At 39.1% G+C, this 21,107-nt stretch overlaps 1 long non-coding RNA gene across 1 annotated transcript; it reads left to right on the top strand.

Moving 5' to 3' along the window:
* Positions 1–2,925: 2,925 nt before the first annotated feature.
* On the top strand, positions 2,926–19,582 carry LOC121030962 (uncharacterized). Its single transcript, XR_005790480.1, has 2 exons — positions 2,926–3,446; positions 19,356–19,582. It is a non-coding gene; the product is annotated as an uncharacterized LOC121030962 (long non-coding RNA).
* Positions 19,583–21,107: the final 1,525 nt, after the last annotated feature.

Genomic DNA, 21,107 nt, shown 5'->3' with positions numbered 1-21,107 from the left:
GGGCCAAGTCCCTTTGGGTGAAGAAACCAGTCTGAAAATATCCAGGAAGAGTGATACTCATTTACACTTGATCTTAGCCAAAAGGGAAGCTAAGAAGCAATGGGAAAAGTAATATCATTTAAAGAGGACCTTCTAAATATGTATCTCTAAAGCTTGAAGTACATTATGTCTAATTTCACAAAAAAACCTGCAACTAATAGGTTTGAGACCCAGGAAATATGAAGTAACTTGCCTAAAGCTACAGAGTTACAGACTAGGGGCGCCTGGGTGGCGCAGTCGGTTAAGCGTCCGACTTCAGCCAGGTCACGATCTCGCGGTCCGTGAGTTCGAGCCCCGCGTCAGGCTCTGGGCTGATGGCTCGGAGCCTGGAGCCTGTTTCCGATTCTGTGTCTCCCTCTCTCTCTGCCCCTCCCCCGTTCATGCTCTGTCTCTCTCTGTCCCAAAAATAAATAAACGTTGAAAAAAAAAAAAAAATACCCAGAGTTACAGACTAAAGGTAAGGGAGTTTAAATTCGAGATATTTTTATTGTCCCATGTTGCCCCAAATGTAAACCTTTTGGACAGTATGAAAATTGAGTACATGTACAAGAAGAATCTTAATGCCTAAGCTCCATACAGAATGCTCCCCAAATTTATTGTGAATTGTATTATAACAAATACGTTAATAAAAAGTATTATGCCTTCTTAATAATACTCAGTATACAGTCATTATTGTTTGTTGCTGAGTTGTTTAAACACCACTTCTTGCCAGGTCTGACATATCTAGTTCAACTTTGGAAAGGTATTTAGAAAAATTTTAATATTGTTCGTTTGTAAAACGGGGATAAAAATGGAATAATTGTATTTACTTCTGACCTCAAAGAGTTGTTTTGAGGAGTAGGTCAGAAAACCTATGAAACTCAGCTTTCTTCCTGACACATAGTAAATGTTCAATGTGCTCAATAACTGAAGACCATTATTAGAGGAAAACGTGTACTCAAAATTTTGCTCAGTTTCAGGAGGTTGCAGTGAACCATCCGTGGGAATTTTTTTTTTTTAAACTCTGTGCCCTGCCCAACATGGGGCTTGAACTCACAAGAGATCAGGAGTCACTCTACTGACTGAGCCAGCCAGGCACCGCCATGGAAGTTCTTTATCCTAAAATTAAAAGTTCCATTCCAAATGAATCAAGTGAAAAACTCAAACTATTGATTGTGAAAGTCATGCCTAATATAACTTCCAGCTTACATTTTTCTAAAGAAATGCATTCCTTTCCTAAGGCTCCAAGGAATTAAATGTACTTATCCAAGGTCAACCTAATCAACAAAACACTGCTACTACAGACCGTCCACCAAGGTTGTGAAATTTATTATGTAGAACTCTGCTTATTTTGATAGAACTTTTACCAGTCAAGTAGAAAGATTTACTGAGTGTTGCGTTCTAACCCTTAAAAGAGAGTACTTCTAAGAGCAAAACCATAAAAACAATGCTATCAGAAGAGGGGGAAAATACTTGCTAGTAAAGTAAGGGTAGTAAGATAGATAGTAAGGTAATAGAGGGTCAGAGCTATTGATGTGCACAAAGGAGGCCAGTGGATTCTTTTGCCAACATAAACTTCTAGCTAATATAAACTCAGCCTTATTGTTACTCTAACCAATTACACTGCCACTATTCAACACATGAGAAAAGAAAGCAGTGCTAAGAGGTGTTTTGTTTTGTTTTGTTTTGTTTTTTTAATGTTAACATGTCATGACTACTGTTAAGATGTCCCTGGTAATACTACAAATCTGTTGGTAGCAAAGGTCTTGTATGGCTGTGAAAATGAGGGTTCAAATAGAAATTATGATACATATTAATATTACAAGCTATTTTTTTAGGACATTTGGTGAGGCTAGTCGTGTCTTAGCATGCCTAGACCTTGTTAGTGATTGACTCAACTTTTGAAAACGAGTGGGAAAAAATCTGATAAAGATCTATTGGAAAAAAATATATAGAGACAAAAAATGGCCACCTTTTAATAATGATGAAGATAGCTAGTAACTCCCTAATAATTTTTAATAACCAATATTTTAAAATATCTTAATTGCATAGTACTTTAATTATTTTGTTTAATTTAGCCTAAGAGACCATGTTAATGAGAAAACTATGACTAGATCTCAGGTCTAGATTTTAAGAGAACAAGGATCTTGGAAACAAATACCTTTTGCTTAAAGTATTTGTGAATTTTACCATTGAAAAACTTTGAAGATTGATTTACCTATGACTGATATTCAAGATCTTTGACATCTTAATATTTCAAAAATAACTTACGCTACAAAGCATATGTTGGTATTGAAAAACATGGCAAATGTGTGGTTTACGACTAGTCATTAGTTTATAATATTTAATTTGAATTGGTATGTAAAGAGATCACAAGATGAATAACATTTATTTAGAAGCATATAATTTTGGATCTGGAAAGGACTATAGAAAGAAATCTAGTATTACATATGCATTTTGTAATTGTGGAAATAGAGAATTAAGGACAAATTAGAGGCAGGTTTTTTAATTAGAAACAGCTCTTTTTTTTACTATTTTTTTTAACATTCATTTTTTGAGAGACAAGAGTGCGAGTGAGGGAGGGGCAGAGAGAAAGAGAAACACATAGAATCTGAAGCAGGCTCCAGGCTCTGAGCTGTCAGCACAGAACCTGACATGGGGCTCAAACCCACAAGCTGTGTGATCATGACCTGAGCTGAAGTCGGGTGCTTAACAAACTGAGCCACCCAGGTACCCCAACACTCTTATTTAAATGAAGAATATGTAGCAGCACCTGGGTAGCTCAGTCAGTTAAGTATCAACTGCAGCTCAGATCATGATCTTGTGGTTCACGAGTTCAAGCCCCACGTTGGGCTCTGTGCTAACAGCTCAGAGCCTGGAGCCTGCTTTGAATTCTGTGTCTCCCCTCTCTCTGTCCCTACCCCGCTCACAGTGTATCTCTCAAAAATAAACATTAAAAAAAAGGTTTTTTTTTTTAATGAATATGTAGTGAAAACATCATAGTCGATGACAACTAAAAATAGGATACAAAATTATGCGCATGTTATGTGTGGTAGGCAGCCTTGAAAATGACCCCCACCATCCCTGCCTGTTGGGATTCATGCCCTTATGTCCTTACGTAATCCCCTCTCCTTAAGTGTGGGCTGGATTTACTGATTCACTTGTAATCAGTAGGGATGTCCCTGCTGAGATTAGGTTTTTAAAAGACTGGCTTTCATCTTGGTTGTTCTCTTATTCTCTCCCTCTCAGATCACCACCTACCATGTTGAGAGGACACATAGGCAGCCTATGAAAAGGACCATGTGCTAAGGAACCAGCAATCATCAGCTAAGGATTCAGCAACCACTTGAGTAAGCTGAATCCTTTGGCCCCCAGTTGAGATGGCTATAACCCATAGACTTCCAGATTCCCAACACACAGAAACTGAGGTACTAAATGTTTGTTGTTTTTAGCCACTAAGTTTTGGGTTATTTTGTTATGTAATAATAGATCACTAATATGCTGTAATTGTAACCTAGCAAAAGCATACGGTAGGATGACTCACATACAATGACTGACCCATGTGGGAGTATAAAGGCCTGACCTTCTAGATCCACTGGAGGACAACTCTAAAGGGCTTTCTTATATCTTAGCTTCTGAGCTCTTTGTGGGTTTGGATGAGATTGTCATTGGGCCTGTACTACAGCTCAGCCTTTCCCTCTGCCCATTCCTGTTTTCTTTCCCTCCTTAACAGGTGTTGACCTTCAGGGAACTCCTTAATAAATACTCTGTACACTGGGGTGCCTGGGTGGCTCAGTTGGTTGGGCAACCGACTTCGGCTCAGGTCACGATCTCAGTTTGTGGGTGTGAGCCCCGTGTTGGGCTCTGTGCTGACAGCTGAGAGCCTGGAGCCTGCTTTGAATTCTGTGTCTCCCCCTCTCTCTACCCCTCCCCTGTTCATGCTCTGTGTCTCTCTGTGTCTCAATAATAAATAAACGTTAAAAAAAAATTAAATATTCTGTACACTAAACTCTTCTCAGAGTCTGCTATGTGGGGAATCCAGTCTGTGATAGCATCTGGAATATCTATGTATCCTAGATAGCTGCTGCAATTATCACTGTTTCAGCCAGCAAGACATGGATGGATGAGAGAGAGGAAGTGGAGTTTTATTTATTTTATTTTATTTTATTTTATTTTATTTTATTTTATTTTATTTTATTTATTTTATTTATTTTATTTTATTTTATTTTATTTTATTTTATTTTATTTTATTTTATTTTATTTTATTTTATTTCTTTATCTTTTAGAGAGAGAGTGCGTAAATTGGAAAGAAGGGAAGAAAGAAAATCTCAGGCAGGCCCCACGCTCAGCGTGGAGCCTGATGTGGGGCTGGATCCCACGACCCTGGGATCATGATCTGAGCTAAATCAAGAGTTGGCTACTCAACCGACTGAGCCACCCAGGCACCCTGCCTTTTAACATTTTATTGACTTGACGTAGAAATTGCATCATTTCCACTCATATATCATAGGTAAGACTTAATAGCCACATTCACCTGCAAGAGAGGAGGCTGGGAAATATACCCAACTAAAGCCATCTACCTAACTAAAACAGATTCCTATTTAGTTAGTTTTGAGAGAGAGAGAGAGAGAGAGCGAGCAAGCAGGATCAGGAGAGGGGCAGAGAGAGAGAATCCTAAGCAGGCCCCATGCTGTCAGCATGGAGCCCAATGTGGGGCTCAATCCCACAAACCATGAGATCATGACCTGAGCCCAAATCAAGTGTCAGACACTTAACCAACTGAGCCATCCAGGTGCCCCTAAAACAAAGATTCTAAGAGATGGTGGTCTAGTTATTTTTTGCTGTGTAACAAACTACCCTAAAACTTAATTATATAAAACAACAACTATCTTATTATGCTTATAAGATGACTCCATGAGTGCAAAGTACAGAAAGGGCACAGTAGAGATGGGGTGATCGATCTGTGTTCCATAAGGCTGGATCCTCAGCTGGATGAATGGAATTCTACAAGATGACTGAAACAGCTCGGGGCTGGAGCACCTGTGGTGGGAAGACTCCGTTCCTAGATAGCGTCTTCACTCACAAGTTTGGCTCCTGGGCTGGAATGCTAGAAGGACAGTTTCAGATGGGATTGTCTTCAAGAGCATCTACTTGTGGCCTATTTAGCATGACAGTCTCAGGATAATCGTAGAGTGTTCAGGGCTCCAAGAGCAAGAGCATTCCTGGAGACCAATGAGGAAGCCACACGGTTTTTTATGACTTACCCTTGGAAGTTCTATAGCATCACTTCCACTGTCCACAGTCTTAGAGTGCACCCAGATTCAGGAGGGGGAAACATACATCCCATGGGAGGAGTGTCAAAGAATTAAAACTGCCACAAGGGTGAATATTGAGGGACAATTAGTTCCTGCCATGGGTCCTGAGTCTGTACCCCAGCAGTGAAGAGGGAAATAGAGAGAGAGAGAAGGAAAGCCAGAGACCATTAACAACTATAAAATGAAGTTTCTATAATATACCAATTAATCCGTAACTATTTTCTAATTACTTACTACATACACAACTCTAGTACTTTTGTATCCATTACAGAGTCGGTAAGTGTCCTGTTATATACTAGATAGCATTGAGGCCCTTCCCTTTGGCTCAAATTCTTTAAGCTTTTAAATATAGCTCAGGATCCTTGGCATATGTAACTGAAATGTTCTTTGTGGGCTTAAGGTTATTTATAGGAGGAAATGAGTCTTTGTTACTTTGCTTGCAGATTGTCCAGGCTGGGGTGCTATAGATTGGTAAGTACTAGGTCCAAACGAAGTAGTGTTCCTCAGGTGACATATTTAGTATCACAGTTTGAGCACCACAATGGACCCCGAACTGTAGTTTTCTAGGGACTTCCATTCCATTTCCATTTAAAGGATTTACTACATTATTCATCAGGATAAGTAACCTCCCTGCCAACAGTCTACTGTATATTAATTTTTTTCTGAATTAAAAAAAGAAAGTTGGGTTTTTAATTTTTTTTTTCCAACGTTTATTTATTTTTGGGACAGAGAGAGACAGAGCATGAACGGGGGAGGGGCAGAGAGAGAGGGAGACACAGAATCGGAAACAGGCTCCAGGCTCTGAGCCATCAGCCCAGAGCCCGACGAGGGGCTCGAACTCACGGACTGCGAGATCGTGACCTGGCTGAAGTCGGATGCTTAACCGACTGCGCCACCCAGGCGCCCCTTAATTTTTTTTTTTTTAATGTTTATAATTTTTGAGAGAGACAGAGCATGAGACAGGGAGGGCAGAGAAAGAGGGAGACAGAGAATCTGAAGCAGCATCCAGGCTCTGAGCTGCCAGCACAGAGCCCGACACAGGGCTTGAACCCAGGAGCCATGAGATCATGATCTGAGCCAAAGTCAGATGCTTAACTGACTGAGCCACCCAGACACCCCCAAAAAAGAAAGTTTTGTAATCACAAAGGCAAACTAGGACAGGAACTGAGCATACTGAGATCTTTAAACTCTTCCAAGATTTTGGGATTTTCCTCATATTCCTAGGGATAGGGTGACCTCACCCCATTGTTCTAGAATAGAAGCATCTACTTTGCTGCTGGAAAGGGCTGGGATAATGTTGGAAATCTAAAAGGAGCAGTAAAGCATGACTAAATTTCATTAATCTCCTTTTCCCCTGTCAAGAAGAATAAGGGCCACACATTTTTTGCCTGTTTCGTTTCTTTTTTTAAGACTGGAAGCAACCTGGGGCGCCTGGGTGGCTCAGTTGGTTAAGTGTCTGACTTGGCTCAGGTCATGATCTCATGGTTCGTGGGTTCGAGCCCCCAGTCGGGTTCTGTGCTGACAGCTCAGAGCCTGGAGCCTGCTTTGGATTCTGTGTCTCCCTCTCTACCCCTCCTCCACTTGTACTCTCTCTGTCTCTCAAAAATAAACATTAAAAAAAAAAAAAGTCTGGAAACAACCTGGTCTCAATCTGAAGGGCAACATTATGTGGATAAAGTTAAGTAATAAGATAACATATGCCTTCCTTTAGCTCCCCAAATCTCAAACTACAATTCCCATAAAGTATGAAGTGGAAATGTATTATTTACTTAGAAGCAGGAACTAAACAGCCACACCTCTTGATGGGTTGGGGCTTGTTTTGTACCTGCAAACCCGGAGGGAATGATAAGGAAGGTAGTGTATCCCTGGGCAGCCGCATTCCCTTGGGAAATTGGGGTTATTCCTCAGTAACTCCTGTGTGTGTCCTCACTCTTGTGACCTATGCCCTCTCCTTTATCCACTTTACCAGCCAATGTGTGTGTCCATCTCCCTTTAAACCTTTTGTTCCACAGGAGGTGAGATGTGTTCCATATTCCTTTCACTCTTTCTCTAGTGGTTTGCCTCAAGTGTTCTTACCTATTATTTCCCTCTCATGTCATTCCCACTTATACTTGAGATGCATTTTCTACCAGTTCCAATTTATCATTGTCCTCCCCTGTACTCTGCATCTTTCCTTCATGTGACTCGGTATAGAAAATGTATTGCCCTTTGGTAAAACCCTCATCTGAAACTGGAATATTAGGACAAATATCTTGTAAGGGAATGGTTTTAGGAACATGTGGTGCCCTGTATAAACCTATTGATGGCCAGAAAAGAGATACCTAATCATTTTCAATAATATATTTGAGTCTTAAGAATCCACATCTTATTCTACTGTGAACTTTTTGATGAGAATTAGTTCTTCCATTCGTGTTTTGTGGTTTAGTTCATTAAGTTCCTGTGCAAGAAAAGCAATTAAAATTTTTTTAATGTTTATTTATTTTTGAGAGAGAGACAGAGAGACAGAGTGCAAGCAGGGGAGGGGCAGAGAGAGGGAGACAGAGGATCTGAAGCAGGCTCCAGGCTTTAAGCTGTCAGCACAGAGCCGACATGGGGCTCGAATCCATGGACTGTGAAATCATGACCTGAGCGGAAGTTGGGCGCTTAACCGACTGAGCCACTTAGGTGCCCCAAGAAAAGCAATTTTAACAAGGAAAATGAAAAACACCCTAAGAGGGGTAGGAAACCTTTCTGCCAGGTGAACTACTAAAGAGATTATTAGGAGCTTCTGTGCTTTTAACAGTCACCTGCTAATATCCTTAATAGCTTGACAATTAAGGTTACTAGGCAAGAACTGTGCCTATTCAATTTTATTCCCTGGGCAGTACCCAACGTGCTCTGTATATGTGAACATCTGATGTTAACTTGAGTTGTTATGCCTGATCCTCAAGGTTGAGTAGAACAACTCAACTGCTCATTCTTGGGAATAATAGGTAATTTTTCCCAGGCACCAAGATACAATGATTAGGGCATGGGCAAGGAATTTTCCTAAACTGGCCTATCTGCACAGAAGAGGTCATTCCTTTTCCCATGTGAGTACCTCCCTCCCAGAGAGCTGCATTGACTCACTCTCTGACTCAGCACGATTACACACAATAAACAGTTGAGAAATTATTGTCTCTGCTAAGAGTTTCTGATGCGGTAAAGCACATGGATGCAATTAGTGACCAAAAAGATACCAATCTCAATTTCTAATAAGGCCCCTAGTTCTTTCCCTGGTCCCTTTTCTCTCCTGAACCCACTCACAAAGCTAATGCATCAAAAGTGTTGGCTACCCTCTTCTCTCCTCATACTCCAGCTTCTCCAAAGCTTCTCACCTTCTTTCTCCAAAACCCCCAAATGCTTTTTCCACCAGAGTTCAAAGAATTTACTCTTTGTTCTTCAATATATATGTGCTAAGTTTAGCCAACTTAAGTTTAGCTAAATTTTTTTCTTAGGCATTGGAGGGAGACTAAGTTGGCAGAGATTGCTTTCTGGTTAAGTAGAGTATATAGAGTTCTCTTTACTAGTTTACTAGTTACTTAGTCTTCCATTGTGTGCCTCTACCAAAATTTATCCCAATTCCTATCCATAATGATAGCTGAAATGTACTGAGCATATACTGTGGGTTAGGCACTGTTCTAAATATCACAGCCCAATAAGTAAATTCTATTATTAGCTTTTGGTAAACCAAAAGCACAGTGGGGTAATTTGTCCATGATCACATAGCTAGTAAATTGTGCAGATGGGATTGGAATCTAGGCAATTCTTAACCACTATGCTATACTTCTTCCCTGTTGATGGGATATTTAGGCCTTTCTCTAGATTCCTTTAGATTTTTTTTTTAATATAGATAATGCAGTAATGAATACCCTAGTACATAAATATTTACTTTTTTTTTTTTTTTTTTTTTGAGAGAGAGAGGGCACGACTACAGGAGAGGGGTAGAGGGAGAGAAAGAGAGAATCCCAAGCAGGCTCCATGCTCAGCATGGAACCTGATGTGAGGCTTGATCCCTCAACCTTGGGATCATGACCTGAGCTGAAATTAAGAGGTGGATGCTCAACTGACTGAGCCACCCAGGTGCCCCATTTTCTAAGTATATCAGTAAGGACAAATTCCTTGAGATGACATTATGAGGTCAAAGAGCAACACATTTTTATTTGAACAGGAAAAGCTTCTCCAAATGTATCATTTGTTTGGAGGAGGCAGCATTTTTATCAGAGGCAACAAGCTGTCCTCTTACGGTATTTGAATTTTTACTAGCAGGGCATCTGGGTGGCTCAATTGGTTGGGCATCTGACTTTAGTTCAGGTTAGTGATCTTGTCATGAGTTGGAGCCCCACATCGGGCTCCTTGCTATCAGCATAGCACCCACTTTGGATCCTCTGTCTTCCTATCTCTGCTCCTCCCCTGCTTGCTCTCTCTCTCTCTCTCTCTCAAAAATAAACAATTTAAAAATAAGTAAATAAAATAAATCTTATTAAAAAATAAAATAGAAAATAAAGTAAAAATTTACTAGCAGAAGTACTAGAAAGTCATCTTAGTCGTTTATCTGAGGGAGTAATTATCTAAGTGGTCCTTTCCTCCTATCATTGCTGTTATTTGATTAGGAGTGCACACAGGTAAATTGCAAGCCGAAGAGCCCTAGACTGCGGCCTGGGTCATGGTAGTTCAGTGATTGAATTAAATGACAAGGTCTTTGATTTTTTTTTTTTTTTTAATCTGTAAAATGGGGACGTTAAGTACTACTTACTTTATCTCCCACGTATGGGTTTAGAGACACAAATATGAATGTATACGTTGTTCATATGTGTCATTAAGAACACTTATAATGGAGGGATACCCATCTAGGAACCAGGGGAGAGAACTATGGGGCCCATTAGGAAATTGAGATCTGGTATCTTTTGGGTCACTAAATGCATACATGTGCTTCACTCATACATGTGCATTAGAAACTCAGGCAGAGACCATAATTTCTCAACCATTTATTGTGTGTGACCATCTGTATAAGTCTTAGTATACTTTTAGCAGGTAGGCTTACTATAAATATTTTATGAATAAATTAATGAACAAAGTTTTCTTTCTTTTTTTAAGTTTATTTATTTTGAGAAAGCAAGCTAGCAGGGTAGGAGCAGAGAGAGAGGAAGGGGGAGAATCTCAAGTAGGCTTCCTGTTGTCAGTGCAGAGCCTGACATGGAGCTCGTTGTGAGATCATGACCTGAACCAAAACTAAGAGTTGGATGCTTAACTGACTGAACCACCCAAGTGCCCTGAACAAAGCTTCCAATGCTGGTCATCAATTTTCCAAAGCTAATACAAACATCCTTTCAAAAAAAAAAAAAAGAAAATAATTTTCAGCATTTTGTTTTTCCCCTAAATAATGAATGTCTATGTCTTCTTTAGGAGAACTATGTTCATAATATGGCTTAAGGTCTTAAATTTTGGTCTTGGGTAAACCAATAAGCAAATCACCCAGAGCAGAGTCTGAAGTTATCTACGTTGTCAAATGTTGAGTAACTGCCTCTCTATAAATTTGGAAAATACAAAAATGTAGAAAAATAATCCATTTATTAACTAGTAACCCTTATGCTGTATAATTTATTGGTCCTTCAGGATACTATCTTCCATTTCTTTAAATTTGTTGATAGACAACCCTATTTGTGAATCACTTCCAAGTGATTAGCAATCTAGTAGAAATTAGTCATATGTAGTCATATATATGCTGACAAAACTTTCAAATTATATCTTAGATTATGTATATTTTACTGGACTATATAAGTCACTTTTTATAAATTTCATCTTCTATTTTATTCTGAAACTTTCAATTATCTTGAATAATGTTCTTTCTTGTTGAGTGTATCCATATTTCAAATATTTGTACAAATGTGGATATAAATTGAATCCATTTTTCCCCTTTTCCAATTTGTGTGTGTGTGTGTGTGTGTGTGTATTTATTTTATTTTTTTAAGTAAGCTCTATGCCCTGCTGGGGCTCAAACTCACGACCCTGAGATCAAGAGTTGCTTGCTCTATTGACTGAGCCAGCTAGGCACCCCTAGATTTATATATTTTTTAAACTAAGTTAGGAAATATCTACCAACTTCAACATGGAAATATTATTTATTTATTTATTTTTAGCACATGTGTGAACAGGGGAAGGGCAGAGGGAGAAAGAGAATCTTGGCCTCCATGCCCAGTGCAGAGCCCAATTTCGGGCTCATGATTGTAAGGTCATGACCTGAGCTAAAATCCAGGGTCGGATGCTTAACTGACTGAGCCACCCAGACTCCTAATATGAAAATATTTTACACTTAGGTGTTTTGGAATAGAAAACTATACCTTTCTATGAATGATACATGTGTGTACTCAAATGCAAAAATAAAGTAAACATGAAAAACATTCTTTCTAATTAGGGATAGATAGAATATGTGTATATATATATATATATATGTATATATATGTATGTATATATATGTATGTATGTATATATATATATATAATTTTTAACATTTACTTATTTTTGAGAGAGAGAGAGACAGAATGTAAGGGGGGGAGTGGCAGAGAGAGAGAGAGAGGGAGACACAGAATCTGAAGCAGGTTCCAGGCCCTGAGCTGTCAGCACAGAGCCCAACATGGGTTCCAACTCATGAACCGTGAGCTCATGACCTGAGACACTTAACCAACTAAGCCACCCAGGTGCCCCAGATTAGAATATTTTTAAAGAATTTATCACTAAGCAGCCAAAATTTTTATACTCAAGAGTTTCAGGATTTTTCCAAGAACTAGAAAAATAATATTGTTTTAGTCTGTTGGGGTTGCTATAAAAAAATACCACGGACTGGGTAGCTCATGAACAAATTTATTTTTCACAGTTCCAGAGCCTGGAAGTCCACCGTCAGGGTGCCAGCATGGTTAGGTTCTGGTGAAGGCCCTTTCCAGGTTGCAGACTGCCACCTCCTATGGTGCCTCACAAGGTAGAAGGGAGCACAGGGCTCCTGAGGTCTCCTTCATAAAAGCACTGATCCCATCCATGAAAGCCCCATCCTCATGACTGAAGCGCCTCCCAAAGGTCCCACCTCCTAAAATCATTACACTGGGCATTAGGATTTCAACATATAATTTTTGAAGGGACACAAGCATTCAAACAAATGTTTGAATAAATCATAACAAATAAATCAACAAATACCCAACTCGACAGCAGTCCTCCTCAGTTACGGGAAAGTAATTGCCAATGCAAAACAGATACTAGTATGAAGTTCTACTTTATTCTGAATAACTGTGCTGGGACCTATATTTTCTGAGTCATGCTATCGAATAGACAACGAACTCAATGATGAACTTAAGTTCTAGTTATTGCGTGTGTACTCAACAAGACTTTGATTTACTAAGCGTTTGCAGCATTGAAGCTGTTTCTAAAATTTCTGTTCACTCTTTTTGGGGCAGTCATTATATCCAACACTATTTACTGGGTGGCAGCACTATATGATAATGTACACACTAATTTGTGGGGTACCTGGGTGGCTCAGTTGGTTAAGCACCGACTTAGCTCAGCTAATGATCTCACAGCTCGTGAGTTTGAGCCCTGCGTCAGGCTCTGTGCTGACAGCTAAGCCTGGAGCCTGCTTCAGATTCTGTGTCTCCCTCTCTCTTGCTCCTCCCCTGTACGCACTCTGTCTCTCTCTCTCTCAAAAAATGAATAAATGTTAAAAAAAATTTTTTTTTAATGTACACACTGATTTGTGTGTTAAGAAAGAAAGTTCTGGAATCAGTTAATTGCCCAGATTTGAATCCTGGCTCGACCACTTATCAGCTATGTCATTTCTATTACTATTACCTATTGAAATGGAAATGACAAGGATAATTACACCTGCCTCGTAGAGTTAACTAAATAATATATATAAAGCACTAAGCAAGAGTAGTGCTTAATAAGTGTTAGTTGTTATTTCATCCTTTAAAAAGAAAGAATGAAAATGTATACTTAGGGATGCCTAGCTGGCTCAGTTTGGTAGAGCATCCAACTCTTGATATTGGGGTTGTGAGTTGAGCCCCACATTGGGTGTAGAGATTACTTTTTTTTTTTTAATTTTTTTTTTAACGTTTATTTATTTTTGAGACAGAGAGAGACAGAGCATGAACGGGGGAGGGTCAGAGAAAGGGAGACACAGAATCCGAAACAGGCTCCAGGCTCCGAGCTGTCAGCACAGAGCCCGATGCGGGGCTCGAACTCACGGACTGCGAGATTGTGACTTGAGCCGAAGTCGGCCGCTCAACCAACTGAGCCACCCAGGTACCCCGAGATTACTTTTTTAAAAATGTGTGTTTAGAAGTCTGTGATTTAGTATGCAACCCATCTATAGTTTAGGACTAGAGTAGAAAGCCTTATGGCTTTTTCCACATAATGCTTTACATCAAAAATTTTATTTCTAGTCAGTTGAAAGTAATAAGAATGGGGAAACCTTGTCTTTAGAAGTAACTTCCAGACAGAAAATAAGTATATAAATATTGGATACCTGGATTACTCCCTGAGGTTTAGCTACTAAAAGCAATATCCCCTATTTTGAATCATGATTTATTACATGCCCAGTAGTAGTCATCACCAGTACCTATTGCAGTGCCTTGCACAGTCAGGCATTCAAACATTAGCTCAATAAATAAATGAATAAAAAGTAAATTCACAGTTAAAGCCAAGAGTATGAAGAGAATGTTTAATTTTTTTTTTTTTCATTTAGTTCCAGCAATGTAATTCCCAACCAGCAAAGTGCATACAGGTTATATGAATCAAGCTCTTTGGTCCACAGAGTAATGCATCATAGGAAATTATAATCATTGCTTTTACAACTGTGTATGATCCTGTAAAATTCTGTGCTCTTGGTGGCAAATGGAGGAGGAAGACAGATAGATGGATCAGCAAGAGTTCTTCACTCCTGGTGGAGGACAAATCAAAACCAATGTCCTACCAATGGAAGATGACCGACGTTTACTTTTATGAAGGATTTAGACAAATTTGCAAACATATTGCAATTTTTACTTTTTATTGAAAAAAAATTTAAATATATTTTATTTTGTGTTTTTGTATTTTTTCTTAATGTTTGTTTATTTTTGTTAGAGAGAGAGAGAGAGAGAGAGAGAAAGAGAGAGACAGTGTGAGTGGGGGAGAGGCAGACAGAGAGGGAGACAAAGAATCCAGAGCAGGCTCCAGGTTCTGCGCTGTTGGCATGGAGCCCAATGCGGAGCTTGAACTCACAAACCATGAGATCTTGACCTGAGCTGAAATTGGATGCTTAACCGACTGAGCCACCCAGATTCCCCCATCCTGCAATTTTAAAAAAAGTGACTTACTGAGCTATGAAAAAATAAAAAGGGACCTGTTATGAAAGAGATATTTCCCTTTTGCTTGATTTATGTGGCCTGATTGTCCCATTAGCCCATATATATTAATTAGTCTAAATATATTCATGTGGTAGGCTGAATGATGGCTCCCAAAATGTCTGTGTCTTAATTTCCTGAACATATGAATATGTTACCTTGCATGGAAAAATCAATTTTGTAAGTATGATTAAGTTAAGGATCTTGAGATGGGGAGATTATTCTGAATTATCTGAGTGGGGGCCCAATGTAATCAGAAGGATCCTAATATAGCAAGACAGGAGGAAGGACAAGAGACAGAGGAGACTGGAAGACACTGTGCTATTGGTTCTAAAGATATAGGAAGAGATCATGAGTCAAGGAATTCAGGTAGCTTCTAGAAGCTGGAAAAGGCAAGGAAACAGATTATATTCCCTGGAGCCTCCAGAGAAATGCAACCTTTCTGATAGCTTCATTTCAGCCCTGTAAAACCCATTTTGGACTTCTGACCCACAGAACTGTAAGATAAAAATCTATGTTGTTTTCATTTTATTGTATTTTTTTAAGTTTATTTTTTGAGAGAGGGAGAGGGAAAGAGAGCAAGACAGAGAAGAAAAGAGAGAGAATCCCAAGCAGGCTCCATGCTCTCCGTGCTGAGCCCAATGTGGGGCTTGATCTCACAAACCATGAGATTATGACCTGAGCTGAAATCAAGAGTCAGACACTTAACTGACTGAGCAACCCAGGTGACCCTAAACCATGTTTTCGTAAGCCACTAAATTTGTGGCACTTTGTTAGGAGAGCAAGTTTCTATTATACATTCATTAATCTGCACCTAATTTATGGAGACAGTAATTTGTAGTCAGTACAAACTGAAATTTACTTCTAGTTCTCTTGGATTAAAACTGGAGTTATCTTGGGGCGCCTGGGTGGCGCAGTCGGTTAAGCATCCGACTTCAGCCAGGTCACGATCTCGCGGTCCGTGAGTTCGAGCCCCGCGTCGGGCTCTGGGCTGATGGCTCAGAGCCTGGAGCCTGTTTCCCATTCTGTGTCTCCCTCTCTCTCTGCCCCTCGCCCGTTCATGCTCTGTCTCTCTCTGTCCCAAAAATAAATAAACGTTGAAAAAAAAAATTTAAAAAAAAAAAAAAACTGGAGTTATCTTAGGGTGTCTGGCTGGCTGAGTCGGTAGAGCAGGCAACTCTTGATCTTAGGGCATAAGTTCGAGCCCCATGTTGGGTATAGAATCTACTTTAAAAATAAATAAAATGAAAAAATGAACAAAACACAACTGGAGTTATCCTTGGAAAAGTGATTTATTCCAGGGCTGGGGTAGGAAAAAATATAATTGAATCTAGAGCATCTTTTGGTATCAGAAAGTGAAGAAGTGCTCAAAAAAGATTGAGGGTATGTCAAAAGGGTACAGACACTACCTGAAAAAGGTATCAATGGCTAAAGCTGGAAGTTGAACAACAAAATAATGATAATTTGGATTATAACTCCCCAAATTAAATATAAATATATATGCATGAGTCCATAATAAAATAAATACATACACAAATACATAAATGGAGGAGAGTGGACAATTCCATTGAAGAATGTTAATATGGGGGAAAAAATTAAATTAATGTGAGAAAGTTTGAGGAAAAGCACAATATTTACATAGTTCAAAGTATGTCTCCCATAATATTAAAAATTTTTTTTGTCTTATTTTTTTATTAATTTATTTTTTAAATTTTTTGTTTTTTATTTATTTTTGAGACAAAGAGAGACAGAGCATGAGCAGGGGAGGGGCAGAGAGAAAGGGAGACACAGAATCTGAAGCAGGCTCCAGGCTCTGAGCTGTCAGCACAGAGCCCCACAAACCATGAGATCATGACCTGAGTGAAAGTTGGATACTTAAACGACCAAGCCACCCACGTGCCCCTCCCATGATATTTTTAAATTACAATTTTTTTTATATAATTATAACTTTACAGTGGAGAAATCTAGAAGCTTAACCAAGTAATCAAGATCAATAATCACTAGTGTGGCGGGCAGAATTTTAAGATGTCTGCTCACTTCCTCTGTCCTTGCTACCTTTGATATATATGCTAGGGGTGCCTAGCTGGCTCAGTCAATAGATTTATATATATATAAATCATTACAGGATTTAAATCATTAATGGATTTAAATCCTGTAATGAGGTTATATTATGTGACACTATTGACTTTCAGCGTTTATTTATTTTTGGGACAGAGAGAGACAGAGCATGAACGGGGGAGGGGCAGAGAGAGAGGGAGACACAGAATGGGAAACAGGCTCCAGGCTCTGAGCCATCAGCCCAGAGCCCCACGCGGGGCTCGAACTCACGGACCGCGAGATCGTGACCTGGCTGAAGTCGGACGCTTAACCGACTGCGCCACCCAGGCGCCCCAACACTACTGACTTTAAGAAATGGAGATTCTCCTCCTCCCTCTGCCCTTCCCCTGTTCATACATGTGCTAAAAATAAATAAATAATATTTCCATGTTGAAGTTGGCAGATATTTCAAAACAAGTTAGTTGGAAATGTTACACATCAAACATCTACTCGTTCCTTTGTTTCCAACTAACTTGTTTTAGCGGGCAGGTAAGGTAATCATATGTGCCTTTTATTTTACTTATTTTATTTATTTGTTGTAAGATTTTATTTTTGAGTAATCTCTATATCCAACATGGGGCTCAAACCTATAATTCGGAGATCAAGAGTTCCATGCTCTCCTAACTGATCCAGCCAGGTGCCCCTTTCTGAGTCTTTTAAATCTTGGCCTAGAAGTCAGATATTCGAGGTGTGAGAGGGATTGTCTGGGAGGTGCTCCTGCTGCCATTGTAGGTGGAGGCACCACACAACTAGAACTTGAGAATGGCCTCTAGGAACTGAAAGTGATCCCTGGCTGCCAGATAGCCAGAAGACAGGTCAGTTCTATAACCAAGAAGCTGAATTCTGCCAACAACCTGCATGAACTGGGAAGAAGGATACAAGCTCCACATGCGAATGCAGCCATCCGACACCTCAGTTTCGGCCTTATGAGACCCCGAGCAGGAAGCCCAGCTTCAACTTGCCTGGACTTCTCACCTCCAGAATCCATGAGATAATAAGCGGGTGGTGTCTTACCGCGCTGGGTCTGTGGTGATTTACTCTGGCAGCGGAAGAAAACTATACAGGCAGCCATAACATATCTGAACATCATGCCCCAATAGGGTGCTCTGAAAAGCACACATCGCGTACGAGATTTTCTTGCCTAAAATAAATTACCTCATCTAATCATGGGAAAACATAAGAGGAACCCAAATGGAGAGAGATTCTACAAAATGACTGACTAGTACTCTTCAAGACAGTTGAGATCATGAGAGACAAGGAAAGACTGTCTGGAGTGGAAAAAGGACTTTCGTGGTAAACTGGTGAAATCTGCAGTTTAGTTAACAACAAAAACTACAACAAAACACAGTCATTTCTCTCTAGAACTGGCTAGGCTATGTAACCGTAAACAAATCACTTGCTAGAACTTGGTTTTTCCAGTTACAAACAGTGAGTTTGTAGTGGTACTTTAGGATTCTTAGCTGAGGGGCGCCTGGGTGGCTTAGTCAGTTAAGTGTCTGACTCTTGGTTTAGCTCAGGTCATGATGAAGTCCTCTTGGGATTCTCTGTCTCTCCCTGCCCCTCTCCCGCTCATGTTCTCTCTCTCTCTCAAAATAAACTTTAAAAAAAATAAATAACAGATTCTTAGCTGAAATAGTCGCTTACTGTTTGTTTTTTAGTAGTTCTATTTTCCTTTAAGAAAGCTTAATTTTGGAAGAGTTGGTATGTTTTGGAAGACTTAGTGTGCTTTAACATTGTAATGATTTTGATGTGCTGATACAGATTAATGAAAGCAAATACTATGAATGGATATAATCCAAAAATGAAAATCTGGACAGCTTAGTACATTGTGGAGGCTTTTTGTGGTTATTGCTTTGCTCTTTGAATTTTCTTTTTATTTCAAATTAAAGAGTTGGCATAAACAACAAATACACAAAATCCTTTTACGGTTTAAAAGAATGAATATTTCAGAAATTTTCTGAATTCAAGTCAGGATAAAGAGAGGCAACCAAAAAAGAATTCAGTAACACACCATTCAAACAGTTTGATTCAGACAAGATAGAAACCCCCTTCTAATAGGAAAAAAAAAAAAAAAAGGACAAATGGACTACATGGAGTATTTACAAGAGCTTTCTTTTTTTTTTTTTTCAAAGTTTATTTATTTAATTCGAGAGAGCAAGCATGAGCAGGGGGAGGGTGGGGAGAGAGAGGAGGAGAGAGATAGGAGGAGAGAGAGAGAATCCCAAACAGACTTTGCACTGTCAGTGCAGAGGACCCAGGGCTCAAACTTATGAACCATGAGATCATGACCTGAGCCAAAACCAAGAGTTAGTCGCTTAACTGACTGCTTCACCAAGGTGCCCCTGCATGAGCTTTCTAAGTATGGTATCATGAGTCTCTTCCCCTATAATTTTTTGTTAGCTTTATTTCAGAGAGATGAACACATACGGTGTGGATTGAATGATGCTTTATCACATCATCAGTGATAACTGTATAAAATACTCTAACTTTGCTGCTTGTACATTTTAGGTAACATAATTCTTTCCTCCTTCCTCCATAGAGAGAAACACAATGCTTCCAGCGCAAGACTGGCTTAACGGCCTCCTCCGAGGTTAATGTTAACATCGTTCTGGACAGAGTAACAGGAAGCATCTGTGTATCTGACCACAAACTGAGATGATCCATTCTTCCCCCATCTGAAGTATAAATTCTGTTGGTATTAAATTGCTTAATTGCTTCTGCTTTATATATTAATACTTTAAAACATCATAAAATCTCTGGGAAAACGAAAATGATTTATGACTATGTAAATATTTATTTAGTTCTTCCCAGTTGGTCAGTATTGATTCTTTTTTACCCCCTCTATACTTTATTATTTATTTATTTATTTTTAAAGTTTTTATTTAAACTCCAGTTAGTTAACATACAGTATCATATTAGTTTCAGGTGTATAATATCATGATTCAACAATTCCATATATCACCCTGTGCTCCCCACGTCAAGTGCACTCCTTAATCCCCATCACCTATTTAACCCATCCCTCCACCCCCTCCCTTTTTCCTCTATAATTTAAAGGAAACTTGTATTATGAAAGCTATTCTTAGATATCTTTTGTTTTTATGTTCTAGAACCATCTATGGCTACAGGAAACTCAGGGAGGAATGTTAGTGAATTAGCAGATGCTAAGTTACCCAGAAGAGCAGATGGAATAATTGATTATGTCCTACAAAATGGGGGAAGGGAATACTTAAAGATCTTTCCTCAAGTATGCTACAGAGTTTCCATACAAAAGGCTGTAACTAAAACTATATTTTTCTTTTTTTTTAAATGATTTATTTATTTATTCATTTTGAGAGAGAAAGAGAGCACAAGCAGGGGAGGGTCAGAGAGAAGGAGAGACAGAATCCCAAGCAGGCTCCACACCATCAGTGCAGAGCCTGATGTGCGGCCCGAACTCACAAACTGTGAGATCATGACTTGAATTGAGATCAAGAGTCGGACACTTAACCAACTATGCCACTCAGGTGCCCCATAAAACCATATTTTTCTTCTCTTGTATGTTTGTTTTTATTTCAGGTGATCTTTTATGTTACTTTTTAACCTGTAGAGTTTTCAATATGATGTGGCATTAATCATTTAAAAATAGAGTATGCATACATTTAAAGTTTTTTTTGGCAATAAAAAGTGTACAAGAGAAATAAGCCAATAGAACAAAGTAGCATACTTTGCACTGCTCCCAGATTTTTTAGCCTACACTATAATATGGACAATTGGAATATATTGGCATCATTAGAATTGTACAGATATTTTACTAATCACCTTGGGACTCTTAGTGAGATTGAAAGTCCACATTTGCTTCCTCAGAACTCTTCTCATTCAACCTATAAAATAGCCATATCTTTAAAAAAACGTTTTTTTATGTTCATTTTTGAGAGAGACAGAGACAGAGCACGAACAGGGGAGTGGCAGAGAAAGAAGGAGACACGGAATCCGAAGCAGGCTCTAGGCTCTGGGCTGTCAACTCAAACTTGTGAACCGTGAGATCATGACCTGAGCTGACGTTGGACGCTTAACCGACTGAGCCACCCAGGTGCCCTCAAATAGCCATATCTTAATTATGTAATAGTCTTGAAGACATTGTACTATTTAAGAATTCAAAATCTAAACTATTAAGTTAATAAATATTTATGGTGCAAATTTTGTGCCAGGCACTTTTCTAGAGGCTTAGTGAACAAAATAGGTTAAAAAAAAAAAAAAAAAAGGAGGGGTGCCTGGTTGGCTCAATCAATAGATCTCAGGGTCATGACTTCAA

This window comes from Herpailurus yagouaroundi, unplaced genomic scaffold, assembly GCF_014898765.1.
Source record: "Herpailurus yagouaroundi ecotype Mexico unplaced genomic scaffold, PumYag 140, whole genome shotgun sequence".
NCBI lineage: Eukaryota > Metazoa > Chordata > Mammalia > Carnivora > Felidae > Herpailurus > Herpailurus yagouaroundi.
Note: the sequence above shows the minus strand (reverse complement) of the source record. Positions and strands in the feature narration are given on the sequence as shown.